The following is a 20,260-nucleotide window of genomic DNA, read 5'->3' on the forward strand; positions in this document are numbered from 1 at the left end:
GTGGGGAATTTACAAAAATGGAAAGGTTCTTTAATGCCATTTTGTCAGAAGACAGTGGCCCACATAGATTATCATGATCATATTTACAGATAATACAATGTGGCAAAGAATCATCAGTTCTTCTGATTCAGACTGAATCCTTTACCTTCCTCGTGATTGTTCCTAAAGCAGTACCTTCTCTTAGACTTTGTTTCCTCAGTTTTTAAACTGGGATTATATTATTCTGTCCAGAATATAAAGTCATTGTAAAGAAGGAAATGAGATAAACTGTGTTTCATTTTTTTTTCCATGCAAAAAAAGTATTAGGGCCTATTATGTATGAGACCAAAAATAAATAAATAAATAAATTAAATAAATAAAGGGATAGTAACAATTTATGCCCTAAAGAATGTATAAATGTGACATATTATCAACACTTTAAAATACATTGAGGATATGCATGCCTTTATTTATTCTGTTTGGAAAATAGGACAAAGAGATGAAAAGTCAAGTGACAGATTAATATGAGACTTAGGAGCACAGAACATTACTGCTGAAGTGTCCCCTCTACTAACACACCTGAGACATATTCCTTCTCCCAATCCAACCATCCATTTTTTTGTGAGAGATCGTCTTACAAAACCCCACCTTTAGACAAGAGTGATTGGTCTAGCAACGGGCTCCTCACCAAACTTAGCCAATCAGAGCTCATTCCTGAAGCCTTTAAACTTGGAACCATTCATAAAATATGCTCCTTGGTCAGAAGCAATATTGCGTGGTATACATTAGCGTGGAATAAGGAATCCAGTGTATCTGCTGACTTGGTACTGAGAGAGATGCTGAAAGCAGGAGAGGAAACTCCACATCCTAAACAAGTGTTTATCCCAGTGAGATTGGACATTCCTCTCTGGAAGAGATCCAGTGGGATCAAGGTGCCCTCACATGACTGGTTGCGCCATATCATGATGCTTCAGTGTTTGCATCTGCTGTTGACATACCAAAAACCCAGCAGCAGCAGTATCCAGAGCAGCCCCGTTGAGAGAAAGCTCATGTTGTTCAGCCCATGAGTCACTTCCATCTCTGTTGCATTACTTTGTGTATACAGGGACTGGAGGAAAAAGCTGATTGACTTTCACCAAAGAAAGTCATCTTGTTAACCAGATCATTGGACCACCATGGTGGATGCCCTCTAGTGGACATTTACGTGGGAAATGAATGTTTTCATGCCCTTGCTCATTCTGAAAATTTCATTCACATGTCATTCTCCCGAAATCACTGCTTTGCAGCATTAATATTTGATTGTGCCCTGATCTCACTAGTCTTCCCAAGGGTCTGGAATGGCTTTTGGATTACCATCCTGGTGGAAAGGGAGAAGTCTCTAAGGCTTCTATTTGACCCTTTCTGCCATGAGAGTTTTTACCCCACAGATGAATAAATATGGATTCTGCCAAATGTTTAATGTATCTATTTTCAATACACATTTTGTATCTGAGGAAATAACCACAGGGTAGATCTGTAGTCCTATAGTATCTACTATGAGATGAACTTGGGTCACGACAGTCCATAGGCACACAAAGTGGCATGAATTCTGAGCCTCTATTTAACAAGCTCTGGTAAGTCACCTTAGTATATTGCTTCAGGACCCTCTGGAGAGGGCGTCAAGGGAGGTTTATGATATAGTTGTTGTTATTAACTGAATTGTGTTCTCATAAAATTCATAAATTGAAGCCCTAAGCCCTCATACCTGAGAATGTGACTATAGTTGGAGATAGATCCTCGAAAGAGGTAATTAAGTTAAAAAGCGGCCTTTTTAAGGTCTTTTTAAGTTAAAAATCCAACATGACTAATGGAAACTTGAACACTTAAAGAGATATCAAGGGCAGTGTAAGCACCAAGGGATGACCATGTGAAAAAGAACCAAAAGGAGAGAGACCTCAGGAGAAATCAAACCTACCAACGCCTTGATCTTAGACTTCAGCCTCTAGAACTGTGAGAAGTAAATTTCTACTGTTTAAGCCACCCAGTGTGGTCTTTTGTTATGGCAATCTTAGCAAACTAACACAGTCCTGTATTCGTTTTCTACTGTTGGAATAACAGACACAAACTTAGTGGCTCAAAAGAATGCACATTTATTTTCTTACAGTTCTATAGGTTAGATGTCCAAAATGGATGTGTGAAAGAAAGGAGAGTTAGTTAGCTCTTCATATTAATGGTCCAGAGATGAAATAAATATTGATAGTCTAGGAATGTTGAGTGGCCTCTTAAGGAGCTACATGACCTACATAAGCAGAAAACTTCTTAGTCTGCTAGGCAGAAACCTAGGGATTTTAATGTCTAAATGGGCTAAATGGCAATGTGGACTGAAACCACACTGCCAGCAGGGCTACATTACTTTCTGGACACGTTAGGGGAAAATTTATGACCTTGCCTTTAAAAAAAAAAAAAAAAAAGGTTTATTTTATTTAGAGAGAGAGTGCACTGTGGAAGGGCAGAGAGAGACAGAGGCGAATCTCAAGCAGGCTCCGTGCTGTCAGCGCAGAGCCCAATGCAGGGCTCGATTTCATGACTGTGAGATCACAACCTGAGCTGAAATCAAGAGTCAGAGGCTTAACCAACTAAGCCACCCAGGCACCCATATACCCTGGCCTTTTTTAACTGCTAGGGGGCACCCCCAGTCTTTAGCCCAAGACCTTCTGCCTCCATTATCAAAGCCAGCAACCCTGTGTCTTTCTGGCCATTCTTCCACCATTACAACACTTTCTCTGATTTTCTTCTTCTGCTTCCCTTCTCTACTTTTAAGGATCCTGCTTATCACACTAAACCCACTCAGATAATCCAGATTCGTCTCATTTGAAGGTCAGCTAATTAGCAATCTTAATTCCCATTTACCCTGTAATATAACATTGTTCCTGGAATTAGGATGTGGATATCTTTCCGGGAGAGGCCATTATTCTGCTTACCCCAAGTCCTATGACCAGGTTTCTGGATTGTTTCTCAAGGGACCCATCGTTTAAAAAGTAGTGGACTTTTGTTAACTATCATAGTTGTTGAGCTGGCTAAGACATTAAAATCCCTAGGTTTATGCCTAGCAGACTAAGAAATTTTCTGCTTGTATAGGTCATGTAGCTCCTTAGGAGGCCATTCAACATTCCTAGACTATCAATATTTATTTCATTTCTGGACCATTAATATGAAGAGCTAACTAACTCCGTTCTTTCATGAATCTGCCGGGCTACCCACCTGCCCAACCTCATCAAAAGCCAGCTGTCAAAGAAGCCATTTGTTTCCGTATAAGGAGGATAGGCTCTTGGGGGAAATAGAAGGGGAGTGGGTCTGTAGTTATACATGAGAAAAGCTCAGGCCCACCATCTCTCACCATCAAGTCCATTTTCAAGTCCCATTACATTTGCCTTTTAATATATCTCTGTCTACTCCTCCCCATCACCACTGACACCAACACGTCCAAGCTGTCATCACCTTCCCCTGAACTTTTGCACTAACTTTCTAACTTATCGACGTGCTCAAACTTCCCACTTTCAAGTTGTTCTCCACGTGGCAGAGGCAATTTTCAAAATCCAAATGTGTCTTATTCATCCCACCACAAAATGAATGTCTTTCCACTGCTCTTAAGATAAAGAAAACCTCCTCAACCCGCCGGCCTCCTACCTAACTCTCTGCCCAATCTGGAACCTTGCTTGCCACCTTCCGCTTTTTTTCACCCCACCCACATTGGCCTTGCCTCGTTTTTGATGTTTTTCCTGTTCTTATCTTCCTCGGTCATTTGAATGCACAATCTCCCCTGTGAAGTTCTTTCTTTTCAGCAATTCAGCTTCTCCTCCTTTTTCGGATGGTAGATGTAGCCAGACTAAGTGGGTCCGCAGTGTTGTTTTTGCCTTGTGACACTATACTACCACGCATGACCCCCTCCCCATTGTTACTGTCTTCTCTGTGCCCCAGAGGAGATGCCAGAAACTACACTGCTTAGAATCACCTTCCCCATATGGCTCCTGGCTAGGGTTTGTGGTGCTCTCAAGAGATGTGAAAGGTGAAAGACAAAGAGATCTTCATTCTTTGGCAGCCATGTTGTAGGGAGATCAAACAGCAAAAGAGCAGAAGCGCTTTGGAAGCACTTCTGGAAATCATCAGCAATAGCGTCTGAAGATATAATGGAAGAAAATGAAGATGTATAGAAAAGCAATTATGTGTGTTCACAAAAGTGAAGGATCTTTGTGGTACAGTGGAAAGAACATCAGAGAATATAGACGCTTGTTTGTGTTCTGTCACTAGCCAGATGCCCCTAGAAATATTTTTGAACAGTCTTTAAGTTCTGCATTTTAAATTGGAAACGTTTCACTCTAAAAAAAGGCTATGGAACATGAGAAATTGCTGTACAGTAAGTATCCACCTTGCTATAATTCCCTTGGCTAAGGTACAAATCCTGTTCTCTTGTAGAGTGCGTGGGCTCACATCTCGACAATGCCAGGAGACTTCTGGGTAAGAATTTGTTTAATGAACTTTGCTCAGGCTTAAGTTGACACTTCCACCACTTTTTTTTTTTTTTTTTTTTTTTCCATTTTGGAGAGAGCGCGCGAGCACAGGGCATAAGGAGAGACTCTTCAGCAGTCTCCACACTAAGCATGAAGCCCAAAGCGAGGTTTGATCCCGCGATCCTGGGATCGTAACCTGAGCCAAAATCAAGAGTTGGAGGCTCAACTGACTGGACCACTTAGGCACCAAACACTTTTACCACTTTTAAACCTATTTAAATCGCATGGGTTTGCCACTTTAATTCTGAAGCCACGCTTCCCTAAACCCGAGGCAATGCGCATTTGTGTTTTTAAAATATCACTTAAAAATGAGCTCACATTTACTTGCTTTCTTAGCCGATTATCTCTGTGTCATTAAGACATGAATCACGAGGAAAGGGTGACTTGTTAATGTTGCATTGGGGAGACAGCTGAGATGGCCAGGAAATTAGTCACTAGTATTTTGTGCACACTCTATCCCCTCCACTTCCCTAACTACCCAAGGACTGTGTGACTTTTAGGACCTGGCATGCACTTTCTTGACTTTTAGCCTGTCTTTTAATTTTGTGTTGAAAGTTAGAGATGATATATCATGTAACAGGAACTGAGGCTAATAGGCCTGGTAGTGTGAGCTTTTAGGATGACCTGGCTAGGAATTTGGTTGGGCTGAGTATTTGCTGCATCTGTAGCTGTCTTTCCCTACAAACTTCCCTTTAAAAAGAACTTTGAAGTTCTTTCAGCCATAATTCACTATTATCATACGGGAGCCATGTCGTTGGGTGGTGAAGTAGGGCGGAGGGAAGTGTTCCGTAATCCAGGACTAAATCCCAGGCCCAAACCATGTTGATAACTTGGTTTCTTAGCTTCCCTCCTCCCCCTTAAAATGGACCGGAAGAAGCTGGAGTTGGGTAATTGCCCTTCAGCCTTCCCAGGTGAGATAAGTTTCTAATAAAGCCTTTATTGTGGAGAATGCTTCTGGGTGTGTTTTGAAATGGTTACTTTTCCCCCCCTCCCTCTGCCTGAGGCACCAGGTGATTCTCCTTGGCTCTCCATTCTCAGAACCTGAGGGGCGTTCCTGGAGGCAAAGCCCAGAGAATTGCAGGGGTCCACTAAGACCGCAGCCCCGGGAGCCTCTGACACCAGCCCTCACTAGTCCTCCAACAGTTTGTCAAAATTGCCACTTAAGTGTCCTCACTATTGTTGGATCCAGCGGCCTCTGCTCCAGGTAAGCTGCGAGTTTCTGTATTTACCTCTCTAAAATGTGGGTGGGAGTTTGCCCCAGGACCTCAATCCTCTGAGGGCTCCGTGAAAAGTCATTGATTTTCAGTTCCTTTGGCATCTTCCTTGGTGTAGGGACCTGCATTCGAAGCTCTTTGGATATTGAGGCTGGACCTAGAAGACTATCATGCCCTCCCTTAAAAACGAACAGTGTGGTAAAGTGCATTCTCAAAGGAAAGTAAATATATTGGTCCCTCCACCTCACTGAGTGTTGATATCTTGTTTTATTGTAATTTTATGTTAAAACAGAAACAGAAATTTAGACCTAAATTGCATGGGTGTACAGCTCCTAACCAGCTATGGAAATACGGTGCATTTGTAAATTAAATTAAAATTCCTGCAAATATTCTAAAACTTTAACCAACACTAGGACTTGAAGATGGTGTGGTTGAACCAATGACTTAGTCCATTTTAATTTTAATGAGGACTTCTGTAGAAAATTTCTGTTTATATAAAGTTATTTAAAATGTTACTGATAACATCAAGGGTTTTTTTTTTTTTTCTGTTTATAATCATCAAACAAAAGTCTCCTGGAATGAAAGTTTTCAATATCCGTTTGGATGAGGTATGATAGTTCTATAAATGCGTTATATTCACATGGAGAGATGTGTCCATTGCAACATTATTGTATTTAAATCGCTGCTTTGGGTTCTGAATAAGAAAAAAATAATATCTTTGCAAATTGATCACATAAATCTGTGGTATAGCTTGGTCCCATGAGACTTAAGTCAATTTTTCTATTTAATTGTGAAACTTTATTTGAATATTGGCTTAATGTCATATAGCCTTCACACTAGATACGTATGTTCATAAGCAACCCCCAGCTGATAGAAAAGCCACTATGTAGATGGTCTGGTATGGACCCATGTTTGTGGTTTATTTTCCATATAACATTTGTGATAAAGACCCCTGATAATACATACACCGAGAAAATGAAGAGAAAAATGTCTATTTTGCCTAGTTTTGAAATCAGACTTAATTGGGTTTAAATACCAGCTCAGGTGACTCATAGTTCTGTGATCTTCATAAGTTTACTTAATATCTCTAAGGCCCAATTTCTTAATTGGGAAGACCACCTGACAAAGTTACTGCGGAGTCAGATGGAATGATGAATGTTAAGCCTGACTCCTGGACATTCCTTCTGTTCTTTCAGTCAATCATTAGCTTGACCTGAACTTTTTCCACTTGATCCTCTGAGGAGACATCATACATAGAGTAAGCCCTAATAGCGAATATGTAATATAGTATAAGATTAATATATGCATATATATAGTTCACCCTTAAATGATGTAGGGGTTAGGGGCACCGACTTTCCAAACCCCCCCCACTTGAAAATCTACATATAAGTTTTGACTCCCCCAACACTTAATCACTAATAGCCTACTGTTGACCAAAGACTTACCAATAACACAAACAGTTGATTAACACATATTTTGTATGTTATATGTATTATATACTGTATTCTGGCAATAAAGTAAGCTAGAACAAAGGAACTATTAAAATCATAAGGAAGAAAGATACATTTATAGTACTATACCTCATTTATTGAAAAAAATCCATGTATGAAGGAACCCATTTTATTCAAAGCCATTTTGTTCAAGGGTCATATGTGTATGTGTACATAGATATATATGTACATATATATATATTTGCGTGTATGTATATATACAAACACAGAGTCTGGCTGAAGATTGTGGAAGGAATCAAATAGAGAAGTGATTAGCATTATGGCAGTAAAAATGTATACATATCAATATTATAGAGACATCCCAGAAATACAGTCCACTCTGACAGAAATAAATCTCATTAGTATAGAATTTTGGAAAGTTGATCTTAGCCTGCTATTCCCAGAGTCTGACTTCTAGTCACATAGTGTTGACAGGGGCACATAAATTTAACAATATACAAAGGAGTTCTTAAACTGCAGATTTTTTAAAGATGCCGAAAGGACCATATTCTATAAAATGATGTATTTACAAATGATTATAAAGGAAGTAGAGTGAGTTCTGATGTTCACCTCCAGTTCTTCTTCCCTAAGAATTTGGTGATAAATTTAAACTAACGTGGTTAAGGAGTAGCCTAACCACCATCCGTGTCTGTGATCCTAACTTCTTGTCTAAAGCTACCTGGCTAAGTGGCTTTGCTGCTTGATTAAATGTCTCTGTTACGGTTACTGTTAGCCTTTAAGAATGAATGGCTGTTGTGACACTGTTAATTTCTGTCTCCCAAACACCGTGTACTGTTCCTGCACCTGCATTCTTTCCACCAGGCCTGTTGCCTTCTGAGCTAGAGTTCTTTGGTGTCCACGGGCATCATGGCAAGGCCATTTTGGCGGTCTTTTGTTAGGAAGTATGATCCCTCCCTGTTGGGAGCACCAAGAAGTTTCCATGAAACATAAAGAAGCACTCTCCCCCAGAGGAATTAGATCTAAAAATTAATCCATTAATGGAATGGTGTATGCTTTTATGTGTGTTCTACTGGGATTTGTGATTAAGTGAGATGCATAGCAGAAATGCTGACTGCGTGGTAGAAGGTGAAGGCAGTTTGTTCCTGGAACCCATGTGTGAGACCTCTTTGCTTCACTGCACTCCTGGGGAAATCAACAACTTGTTAGGTGCTCAAAAGAGATCTATAAATAATGTTAACATCACTATAGATAGAGCTGAAGTGAGCATTATTGGTCGATTACTTTTACTTAGTAGGTGTCTATATTCCTTCCCTCATATGTTTTGTGTTTGAAGCTTGAGGTGAGAGTTCCAGGAAAGAGGGTGAACTAAAAATTACTTAAACATGGAGTCTTCCCTCATGTAGAATATGAAAGAGGAGATAATTAGAATTAATAGAAGACAGTGAGATTAAACAAAAATAATAGTGATAATGTTATAAAAGGCATACGTATTTTATAAAAAGGGAAAAATTAATCTGCCACACATCATGTATCTTGTTAACCATAACCCTTGTTTCTTTTTCCTTTTACTTCTCTTTTCTTTTGTAATGTCCTAAATGGGAAGAGGAATGAGTTATCTTACAAATTTAGATTTTGCAAACTTGTGCACTGATGAGAGTACTATTGAAATGCATTGTTAAGAAAAATTTTCAACACACAAATGTGTCATTTCCTTTCTTCATGGACCAGATGCTGAAATACTATGTGATAAAGATTTTAGGTCTCAATTGTAAAGAGAGGGAAGTGGATAAATCAGTGCTGCCGTCTTTAGGACAAACGGTAAAAGAAGTTTATTTTAATGTTTTTCCAAAATTGCTTCTGTTGATTGTATGTGTCTACTGTGTGTGTGTGTGTGTGTGTGTGTGAGAGAGGTGACATGTATAAACATGTGTGTATATATATATGTGTGTGTGTATATATATATGTATACACACATACATACACACACACACACATATATATATATATATAATTGATTTCTTATAGAATTTTTTATCCTAATCACTAATTATCTGGTCTGGTTGTTTCAGTGATTTTAAAAAAAGATTTCTGCTAGGTTTTCTGGGAGCAAAAAATGTGTGTGTACATAAATATATATGAAATATATTACATACTTTGTAGGCTAAACTAGCAAGAAATTTTTGGCATGTAATTGTCCATATTTTGTTTAAGAGTTGTTGACTTTATTCAAAATGGGGTTGAGGATATTTTAATTGGTCTCATTTCCTTTTCATATAATACTTTTGGCTTTAACCTAATATTTATTATTACCTGTTTTTGCTTATATAACAAATATTGGTCGGATATTTACTATAAGCACTTTACTGAACTATATGTAGGGAAGGGATCAGAAAAATATAATCTATCTCCGGGAAGTCCATGATCTAAGGCAAATAGGTATAATATGATTTGAGCACCTTAAGTAGCTGTAAGACTGCTGTGGATAACTACTATGGTGAGGTAGGAGAGGCCAAAATCACTTAGGGGGAAAGGATTTGCAAAGATCTTCATGGAGGTGTGTGAATTTAGGTTCCTCTTGAAGAACGGGTAAGATTTACACAGCATAAAATGGGGCTTAGCATTCTCACTGGCCATGTGAGAATAGTGATAGAAAAGTCACAGAACTGAGATTGTAAATGTTTTATGCAGCATTTAGGAGGTAATACTCTCTAAGACAGTGCCTGTCTTCAAATCCAAACCTCCCTACTTCCTAGTCGTGTAACATTAACTAGTCACTTAAACATTTTAGGTCTTAGTTTCCTAACCTCGTAAAATGGAGAAAATACCGTGTGTCTCGTGGAGATACTACGAAGGTAAAAGAAGAAAAGTCCATATTAAAAAGCAAAAATGGTATTTAAAAGTGATTATGTATGGATATTACCTGTGTACCAGGAAATGTATAAAAAATATTTTAAGTGTTCATAATTCTTAAACTGACACTTTAATCCTTTTTACATATATGAAAACATCCAATTAAAATATTTGCCAAAGGTCACATGGCTAGGAAATGGCACAGCCAATATTCAGACCCAGACTTCCAATTCAAGGATGAATTCAATGCCAAGGTTGGGTGTCAGTAGCACCAGGCACGATATGGATATGTCTATCCAGGCCTTAATCCCTTTTATGGATATATTCCCTAAGTGTAGAGCGCTTGGAAACCTATTAACTCTGTTTTCATTCATATATACTTTTGACTGTTCATACAACACCAAACTTTTTGTTTTTAAATAATAAGGCTACAGAGTTATTATTTACCCTGAATCTTAAAGACGAAATTAAGAGTTTGATGCTAAATCTGAATAAGGAACACTCATAGAAGAAAGAATATACATTAAATATATGTTACATATGAAGACTTTATTCATATCTACATAAAGAAACTCCTACTAGGGATGTACAAGCAATTGATAAGAAAAATAAAAAACCCGAGAAGAAAAATAAATAATTACTTGAAAAAATCTCCACACTAATAGGTAAAACAAATAAGCCACTTTGAGGTATCATTTAATGCCTATCAAAATCTAAGTGATTTTAAAATATTATTACTGAATAATGGTAAATTTGCCTAAAAACTGCCATGTTCTTCTATGACTGGAATCTTTGTGAATTTGTATAACCTTTATTCATTCATTCATTGATTCATTCATTTATTCCCATGATCTTTTTAGAGAGTTGTCAGGCAATAGATACCAAAAAGTTTAAATAGTTTTTCTTTGATTTATGATCAGCATAGTGCAACATATGCTGAATTATCCTAAAGAAACAAAAGGGGCACCTGAGCGGCTCAGTCAGTTAAGTGTCTGACTTCAGCTCAGATCATGATCTCATGGTTCGTGAGTTCTAGCCCTGCATCGGGCTCTGTGCTGACAGCTCAGAGCCTGGAGCCTGTTTCAGATTCTTCATCTCCCTCTGTCTCTTCTTCTCTGCCACTCACGTTCTGTCTCCCTCTCTCTAAAAACTAAATAAACATTAAAAAAATTTTTTTAATAAAAACAACAAAGCTAAATTAGGCAAATATTTGTAATATCATCATCCATATTAGTGAAACATTGCCCTCCAAAGAGAAGGGAAAAATTTTAAGTTACCTTATAGGAAAATAGGTATATAAATAGGATACACACATTTGATGAATTATTATTTGGCCCATCTGTTTAATTTGAAAAAAATAATTTGAAGTATAAAAATACTGATAGGATTTTAAGGGAAATGTGTGAGACCACATGGTAATATATACTGTGATATCAACTGTATAACATGGCTACATATGAAGGTATTTTTTCTTATATTAAGGTGATGAGGTGACCATTTTTTTATTGAAGTATAGGTATAGTTAGTTGACATATGATATTGTATTGATCAGGTATACACTATAATGATTTGGCATTTATGTACATTACAAAGTGATCACCATAAGTCTAGTTACCGTCTGTCACCATACAAAATTATTACAGTGTTAATAATGACTATATTCCCAATGCTGTGCTTTACATCTCTAGTTACCTAGTTATTTTATTTTATTTTTTTAAATGTTTATTTTTGAGAGCGAGAGAGTGAACGTGAGCCGGGGAGGGGCGGGGAGAGAGAGAGATACAGAATCCAAACAGGCTCCAGGCTCTGAGATGTCAATACAGAGCCCGATGTGAGATCATGACCTGAACTGAAGTCGATCGCTTAACCGACTGAGCCACCCAGGTGCCCCTTACTTAGTTATTTTCTACTGGAAGTTTGTACCTCTTAATCCCCTTCACCTGTTTTGCCCAAACCCCTATTCGCGTCCCCTCTGGCTACTACTGGTTTGTTCTCTGTATTTATGAGTTTGTTTCTGTTTTGTTTTGCTTTGTTTGTTTACCCGTTTTGTGAAATTATGGTAGTTGTCTTTGTCTGACTTATTTCACTTAGTATAATATCCTCTAGGCCTATCTTAGGCTGTCACAAATGGTAATATTTCATTTTTTATGGCTGAGTAATCATCATATATATATCTTAAGCATGTCTTCTTTATCCATTTATCTATTGGTGGACACTTAGATTGCTTCCGTATGTTGGCTATTATAAATAATACTACAATGGGGGCCCCTGGGTGGCTCAGTCGGTTAAGCAGCTGACTCTTGGTTTCAGCTCAGGTCATGGTTTCACAGTTTGTGAGTTCAAGCCTCCCATGGGGCTCTGCACTGACAGTGCAGAGCCTGCTTGGGATTCTTTCTCTCTCCCTCTTTCTCTGCCCCTCCCCTGCTTGCTCTCTCGCTCTCTCTCAAAAATAAATAGACTTAAAAAATAATACTCTAACCAAGTGGTGCATATATCCTTTCGAGTTAGTGTTCTTATTTTCTTCAGATAAATACCTAGAAGAGGAATTGCTGGGTTAGATGATATTTATATTTTTGATTTTTTGAGGAAACTCCATACTTTTTCCACATTGTTTGAACCAATTTACATTCCCACCAACAGTGTACAAGGGTTCCCTTGTCTCCACATCCTTGCTACCACTTGTCATTTCTTATCTCTTTGATACTCGTCACCCTGACAAGTATGAGGTGATAACTCACTGTGGTTTTGGTTTGCATTTTCCTAATAATTAGTGATGTTGAGATTGTTCTCATATGTTCGTTGCTCATCTGTATGTCTTCTTTGGAAAAATGTTTATTCAGTTCCTCCACCCATTTTTTAATGCAGCTGGTTTTTGTCTTCGTGGTTTGTTTTTGTTTTTGGTGTTGAGCTGTATGAGTTCTTTACATACATTGAATATTAAGCCCTTATCAGATGATAGGATTAGCAATCTTCTTTTATTTGACCCAATGTATCTTTCATATTGTTTTAATATTTTTAAAATAAACACAGGAAAAACTGAAGGGTATGTTTCCAAATAGATTAACATTGAAACACTTTCATTATGGTTTTCCTATTGTAGCTTCTGTAAACTTTTCCTGACTTTATAAAAAGCTGATATTGCAGAGATGTGTTTCACTTCTCATGAGAACATGCTTTTAATAGATTATACAAACTCAAAAGATTTCACAACCCTTTTCCAGTGCATTGACATTTGGTAGGAATTGCAACTTTAGTGAGTTTACTTTTTCTCTTAACGTAGGAAATGACATTTAAAGACACATTTAAATTGTTTGAATTGTTCACTGGCTACTGACAAAACTTTACATGAGTATGTTCTCTAACATGTCCAAAAAAAATTACAATGATAATAATCAGAGTAAAGAACTAAAGTAATCTGGCAAGTCTAATAAATGATTTGAAGGTAAAGTGAGAACATTGGAGGTGAAAATTTTTGTTTCAGTTTCTTATGCACAATTCAGGGAAGAACCTTTTATTTCCCAATGTATAACAGAAGAACTTTTAAAACTTCCACATGAGTGAAGTATGAACTTATTTTGAGGAATAACCCCAAATATGAAAACTAATCATCTTGCAAAAAATTCTTTATTTCATTTATTTATGCAATTTCTTATAATGCATTTATATATGTGCTAAATGGCAGGAAGTTAGTTTATTAAACCAAAGAGAGAAAAACTCCTGAATCCTGGATCTGTGGTGAAAGGAGACAGACAATAGACAAGATAAATAAGGAAAACATATGGCATGTTAGTAGGTGATAAATTTGGGCAGCAGGGTGCCTGGATGGCTCAGTCGGTTGAGTGACTCTTGATTTTGGCTCAGGTCATGATCTCACAGTTTGGTTTGTAGAATCGGGCCCTGTGTTGGGCTCTGCATTGGGCTCTGCGTGGGTGGTGAGGCGCCTGCTTGGGATTCATATTCTCTCTCTCTCCCTCCCTCTCCCTCCTCTGCTCCCCTACTTGTGTATGCACACATGTGCTCTTTCCCAAAATAAATAAAGAAAAAAAAAAGGAGGGGGTGGGAAGGATGGGAATCCAGCCAGGAAGGAGAAGAGGAAGTGAAAGAGGTAGGTTATAATTTTAAATGTGATGCTCAAGAAAGGTATGAAACAGTGAGGTTTTAGTCAGGACCTGAGCAAGATGGGAAGGGGTTCACAAGTTTGGAGCGGATGAGTAAACATTACCAGTTAGGCAGCTATTAAAACAGTCCAGGTGAGCAGGATCATGAAGCTTGAGCAAGGATGGTTGTAGCAGAGGTGATAAGAAGCAGTCAGTTTCTGCCGAGGATTTGAAAACAAACTGACAAGATGTGATGGTAGATCGGATGGGAGGCTAAGAGAAGGTGGGGGACAAGGAAGACCTCTAGGTTCAGGTCATACTAGAAATCCAAGTAATGACGTAATTAGGCTGTTGCGTATACACGTCTAGACAGTTCTGGGCTAAATATTTCTAGGAGATAAGGAGGGGATAGGTTGGGAGATGAGGAGTGAGCAGGGAAAGTAAACTCCACTCAGTGTACGGTCTTAGTGCCTTCATTCTTCAGTTGTCCCTTCTCAACAGAAAAGCTTGGCTGTGGCCAGATTTCTGATGTACACTTAACACCTTTCATTTTTACTCATTACTGCTTTTGGATTTCTCAAGTCTGCTTCTGCCTCTACCATACAACCAAAACAGCTCAAATTCCACATGGCAGGTTATGGATGTCCTTTTACGTCTTGAAATTCTTTTTTTTATTTTCCATGACTCTGACTTGCTTTTTTTTTTCTTTTTTTTTTTTACCATGATGTCAAAGGTTCTTGGCAAAAATACTTGCTTTTCTTCCTTTACTTGCCTACTCAACCTGTTGGTTGTCAACTTTATGTCCCTCAAATTTTTTTTTCCTGAAAGATATTTTCTCCTCTGATTTTTTTTTGTCCCATTCTTTAAGTGCTACATTCTTGTGCTTGTTCATCAATTCTTTTAATTTCCTCCTCTTTTCTAATGCCTCTTGGATTCTCCACTTAATTGCCCACCCCATTGCTACTATCCAAGATGCAAGGCTGGGGTAGATAAAAAAATGAGCTGAAATCCAAGAATTGAGGTAGAGAGGAAGGAATGGCTCCAGGGAAGTCAGAAGTTGTTTTACAGTCAGATATGGGTCCTGTGGGTAACAGTAATCTGGAATAAAGCCCTAACTTTTGGTTTGGGTGATCATGCTTTGCTAGCACCTCCGTATTACCAATATATGCCCATATGTTCAACTGCATCATGTATGTCCCAATACACAATGAATAGAAGATAATAAATAATTATAATAACAGGTAATATGAATGGATGATATGCCAACATAAAAAATTCTAGAAAAAAGAAAACTTAGGTTAATGTGGAAAATATACCATTGTGACCAGTTGTATTATTTTTAAAAATATGATTCTGAGACTTGAGATCTGAGCTGAATATACTGGCTTGGTCAGTATGCAGATAATAGTCTAAGCCACAGAAGTGGATGGGATTCTTGGAAAGAGTATGGAGTCTAAGAACAAAAGAAAGTAACAATAGAAAATACCAGCAGTCCTATGACAGCACCGTCTATGATTAGCCTAAGCAGCTTTTTAACATTTTTTTTTTTCTGGAAAAGACTATGCCAGTGTTTCATACAGTTCAAGATTAACCACCATCTCTCATACACTGCCCTGGAAAACAAACAGAATTTTCCGTGGTGCACAAGAGTAGCCAGAGGGGAGTATTTTTCACTCACCATTCTACTCCACAGATTTGAGTGTTCATCTCCCTTCCAGCCCCCCTGTACCTCTCAGGGGTTTTATGTAGCCCACATATGGTCACTTAGGCTAGTCCACTTGTAGATACATCTTAGAGGATTTTCTTTTTCAAGGTTTTAAAAAATTGACTCAAAGAAACTATACTTTGGAATACAATAACTTGTACAATGTCATCTGCATAAGTCCATAAAAGGTAGATGAAAGGTTAGAGGCCCAAAGAAAAACAAAATTGAGCCTCAGCTCTATTTCAGTATGAAAGGGAGATAAATAAGATATTTAATGGGTGGTGTATATTTTATGACTTGTAATGTAAACCAGATCACAACTGCCAATGCAAAGAATAATTTTTTACTTAATTTGTATAGGTACTTCCTTAATAATATATTTTGGGTAAGTTGTGAAAGCCAGATAAATTTATGCAATCAGAAAAATTAAAGAAGAAATTGATGAATAGAATTCCCCCAGCCACATGCTTCTCTAGGCTCGTCTGCTCAGCCCTCTGTCCAGAACTGTTGCTTCTGTGATGCTGATCCACTCAAGTCTCAATGCCATCCATGCCCTTGTGCCCTTTAATAGGTTTGCCATCCCTGGGATATTCTTCTAATTCCTGCTCACTTATCAAAACTTGGATAAAGGCATCATCTTTTCTGTGTTCTCACTTTGACCACCCACTTGCTGACGAATTAATGACTCCTTTTTGGACTGCATCTGTGCTGTGTGTGTGTGTGTGTGTGTGTATCACTGTCAGAATATTACTTCTAAAGATTTTACTCTTCCATATTAATGCATAAGAACTTTAGTGGTTGTGAATATTCTATACACATTGATCTTGGCATATTAGTGCTTTGCACAGTGCTTGATATAAAGACACAAAATAGGAATTGGTTGGACTGGCCTACATGAAGTGATAGGTATTTTGGGGGGGAGGAGCGTGGGGAATAGGTATTTCTGCCTTAAGGTCATTGATTGAAGATATCCTAGAGGCACCTAGGGTGGCTCAGTCCATTAAGCGTCCAACTCGATTCCCTCATCCGGCTCACTGTGCTCAAGGTAGAGCCTGCTTGAGACCATCTCTCTCTCCTGCCCCTCTCCCCCACTCACTCATACTCTCTTTCTCTCAAAAAAAGAAAATAAATTAAAAAACGAAAATATCCTAATATCATCTTTTTGTTTGTTTGTTTTCCTGGTGTAGCATCTAGCATTCTAGAGCCACTTAAAAAAAAAAAGTGGAATTTTTTCTTTCTCCGAAGAAACGTCCTTTAAGCCTGTGGGTTCTAAATTACAAATTTAGTTGAAAGAACATGTGGCACTTCTAAACAAGTATATGGATAAAAATAATTCATCCTGCTTTATTGAGGGCAAACTTAGATCAGTAAATTATCATTCTGGACTTGCCACCTTCTTTCCTCTTTAATAAAATGTGTACGTTTTCTATAAGAGCATTTATGTAGACATTAAGAGTTGTCGTATATGTATACATAAACAGGGAATGATTTGAGAGATATCTATCTCCAAAAAGCAATTTGAGCAATCTGTGTTGTTGCTGAAGTTCATGAAGATGGTTTTTTTTTTTTTTCATGAAAACAAATCTTCATTAAAGACATGTTAACAGTCAGATTGCTCACAGCAAATATTGCAGAGAGAAAGTTCCCGACCTTCTATCCACATTGGGGATTTATGTTGAAGAGCAGTTCTCCAAGACAAATTGGTATTTGGAAATGTTATAGGGGTAAAATTTTTGGAATTGTTTGGGGGGGGGGCGTGGAAGCAATAATATAAGGACTAGGAAACATTATTGACATGGAGAGAGTGGGAACCAGGGATGATAAACACCCTCTACAGCAAAGATGGTCTTTTGCAAAAAAGACTTGTCCCAGCCACAATGATCATAATCCTCCCTTGAGAACCACAATGAGGTGTGGCCGTAGCTAGATGCCTACTGGAGCTGACAAAATAAAAATGGGTGCTGCTAAGGAAAAGGGTAGGATGAATGGCAGTGTCTCAACAGCATGACTTAGTCACCCAGCCCTAAGATGTGGTTCACGTTCAAGAAAGCTATCAAAAGAGTAGGAATGCAGGAAAGGAAGGAAGTGAGGGGAGAGAAAGAAAGGAAGGAAGAAAGAGAAGGAAGAGAATGAATCTGAATCGTGGACACAACCCATTTTACTAGAAATTTCTCTGTTGAAAGAAGCACATCTATTTTAATTTATTTTGAGAGAGAGAATCCCAAGCAGGCTCCGCACTGTCAGTGCAGAGTCCAACACGGGGCTTGAACCCACACTGTGAGATCATGACCTAAGCCGAAATCAAGATGACTGGCCACTCAACTGACTGAGCCACCCAGGCACCCCCACCTCTTTTTAAAAAAAAAAATTTAATGTTTATTTTTGAGAGCGAGAGAGGGAGCATGTGAGTGGGGGATGGGCAAAGGGAGAAGGAGACAGAAGATTCAAGCAGGCTCAGTGCTGTAGCTCACAACCTGATGTAGGGCTTGAACTCTCCAACCATGATATCAAGACTTGAGCTGAAATCACTTAACTGACCGAGGCACCCAGGTGCCCCAGAAGCACATCTTTGTGGTCTCAATAGCTCCAAACCTCCATCTTGTTTAAAAAACAAAACTAATATGTTTAAGTCTTCCACCTTACCAAAAAAAAAAAAAAAAATCTAGACCATTCATTCAGCAAATACTTATTCTTTCTTATAGGTTGCTATAGATTCTTGCTAATTCAATATTGAATGAAAACAGACATGGTCACCCCTCTTATGTAGCTCACTGTCTAGAGAGATACATCAGATTCAAGAGGTTTCATCTTTTTTTACAAAAATATTCCCATCTAGAAGACCAAGTAATATAAGAGATACTTCTTTTACATTTAAGTGAAAATGAAGTTCTAGTACCACAAATACTAGGGCAAAAGCCATGGTCATGGCCAAGGACAAGGGGCCAATAAGCAGCCTGACAGGACGAGATTTCTAGTTAAATGGCAGGGTATGTATAAATGTGTACTTTTTGAGCTCATTCTTTATAAGCTGAGTTAAAAGATAAAAACCTTTGCTACATAGTCCCAAGTGCTTTGAACTATAGTTTTAAAATGAATTCAGCTAAGCTTTCTGGTCGTCTCAGGTTTTAAAAGTGTTTGTTTTGCTTGGCAAGTAAAGCTATCCTCCCAATCAAATAATAGAATAAATTAAAACCAGGGAAATAGCAGGAGAGGCTCCATCTGAATTATCCAGTTTGGGTTTCTATAATGGTCAATTTTCCTAGATAATTGTCTCTTTCTTTTTCTTTGTCTCTGCCCTAATGAAAGAGGATCTAGGGCCTTCCCTTCCACCTGTGTACCCTTTGTCCCATGGCCAAACCATTTAAAGATGGTCCTTGGTCAGATCAGCAGGGTTTACAGGAACTACAACCAATCCAGAGAATGATGCTTACACAAGGAGTGTCATTGCAAACCGCAAAATAAAGAATCGCCTGGGTAATCCTTAAAAATATATATTGACAGTAAAGTCACATCCTTACTTGCCAATCTCCCCAGAGCAGGATGAATGTTTGCGTGTGAATGATTACCCTCCATTTCCCGGACAGGAGATGAGTTTGGTGCCCCAGAGATGCCTGTGCACTCAGTTAAAACTTCAGCTGTACTAAATCCCTAACTCAGCATTACAGAAAATAAGAAATGATCAGAAGATGTTGACTTTATGCTAAATTTATCAATCAAGTGAACTGAACTGTTTCCAAGAAAAAGTCACGCAATTTTTTTTTCCCCTGCAAAATGTTCTTCAGATGTGGTCCTCAGAATGGTGGCTGCAGCCTCATTCAAAAAACTGGTGGGAATTGCAAATTCTTTTTTTTGTTTTAATTTTTTTAATGTTTATTTTTGAGAACACAAGTGGGGGAGGGGCAGAGAGCAAAGGAGACACAGAATCCGAAGCAGGCTCCAGGCTCTGAGCTGTCAGCACAGAGCCTACCTGGGGCTCAAACTTATGAACTGTGAGATCCTGACCTGAGAATGTCGGACTCTTAATGGACTGAGCCACCCAGGCCCCCCAGAATTGCAAATTCATGTCCCCCACCTTAAATATCAGAATCTGTGGGGGTGAGGCCCATCAGTCAAGCCTCTCAAATGATTCTGATGCATCTTAAAAAGACATAGGCATAGATTGTGTTACAGAATATAAATGTGCTTAAGCTGAAAAGACACACTTGTGTTGTTACCAATCTATAACGAGGGAAGCCCTGAAAGAAAACAATATAGAAAAATTCCGGTTTTTTCCTGTGGTTCCTACTCTAGGGACTAGACTTTGTCTCTGTAAAGTGATAAACAGATGTCTTGGCCCAAGAAAACCTGGCTAATGAAGCTCTGATAAAAGATCACTGGAAATACTTGCTATAAATCATTCATAACTCTTTGTTCTATC

The 20,260-nt window shown here is 38.3% G+C and overlaps 1 protein-coding gene and 1 long non-coding RNA gene across 2 annotated transcripts in view; both read left to right on the forward strand.

Moving 5' to 3' along the window:
* The first annotated feature begins 3,895 nt into the window (after positions 1-3,895).
* Positions 3,896-6,152, forward strand: LOC128314214 (uncharacterized). The gene is made up of 3 exons (XR_008295704.1): positions 3,896-4,473; positions 5,565-5,730; positions 5,859-6,152. It is a non-coding gene; the product is annotated as an uncharacterized LOC128314214 (long non-coding RNA).
* Positions 6,153-8,828: 2,676 nt separating this feature from the next.
* Positions 8,829-20,260, forward strand: part of MSR1 (macrophage scavenger receptor 1) — an 82,234-nt gene continuing 70,802 nt past the window's right edge. Inside the window, exon 1 of the mRNA XM_015085327.3 lies at positions 8,829-9,009. The gene's annotated coding sequence lies outside the window, so the exon portion shown is untranslated. The remainder of the gene's footprint in view (positions 9,010-20,260) is intronic.

This window comes from Acinonyx jubatus, chromosome B1, assembly GCF_027475565.1.
Source record: "Acinonyx jubatus isolate Ajub_Pintada_27869175 chromosome B1, VMU_Ajub_asm_v1.0, whole genome shotgun sequence".
NCBI lineage: Eukaryota > Metazoa > Chordata > Mammalia > Carnivora > Felidae > Acinonyx > Acinonyx jubatus.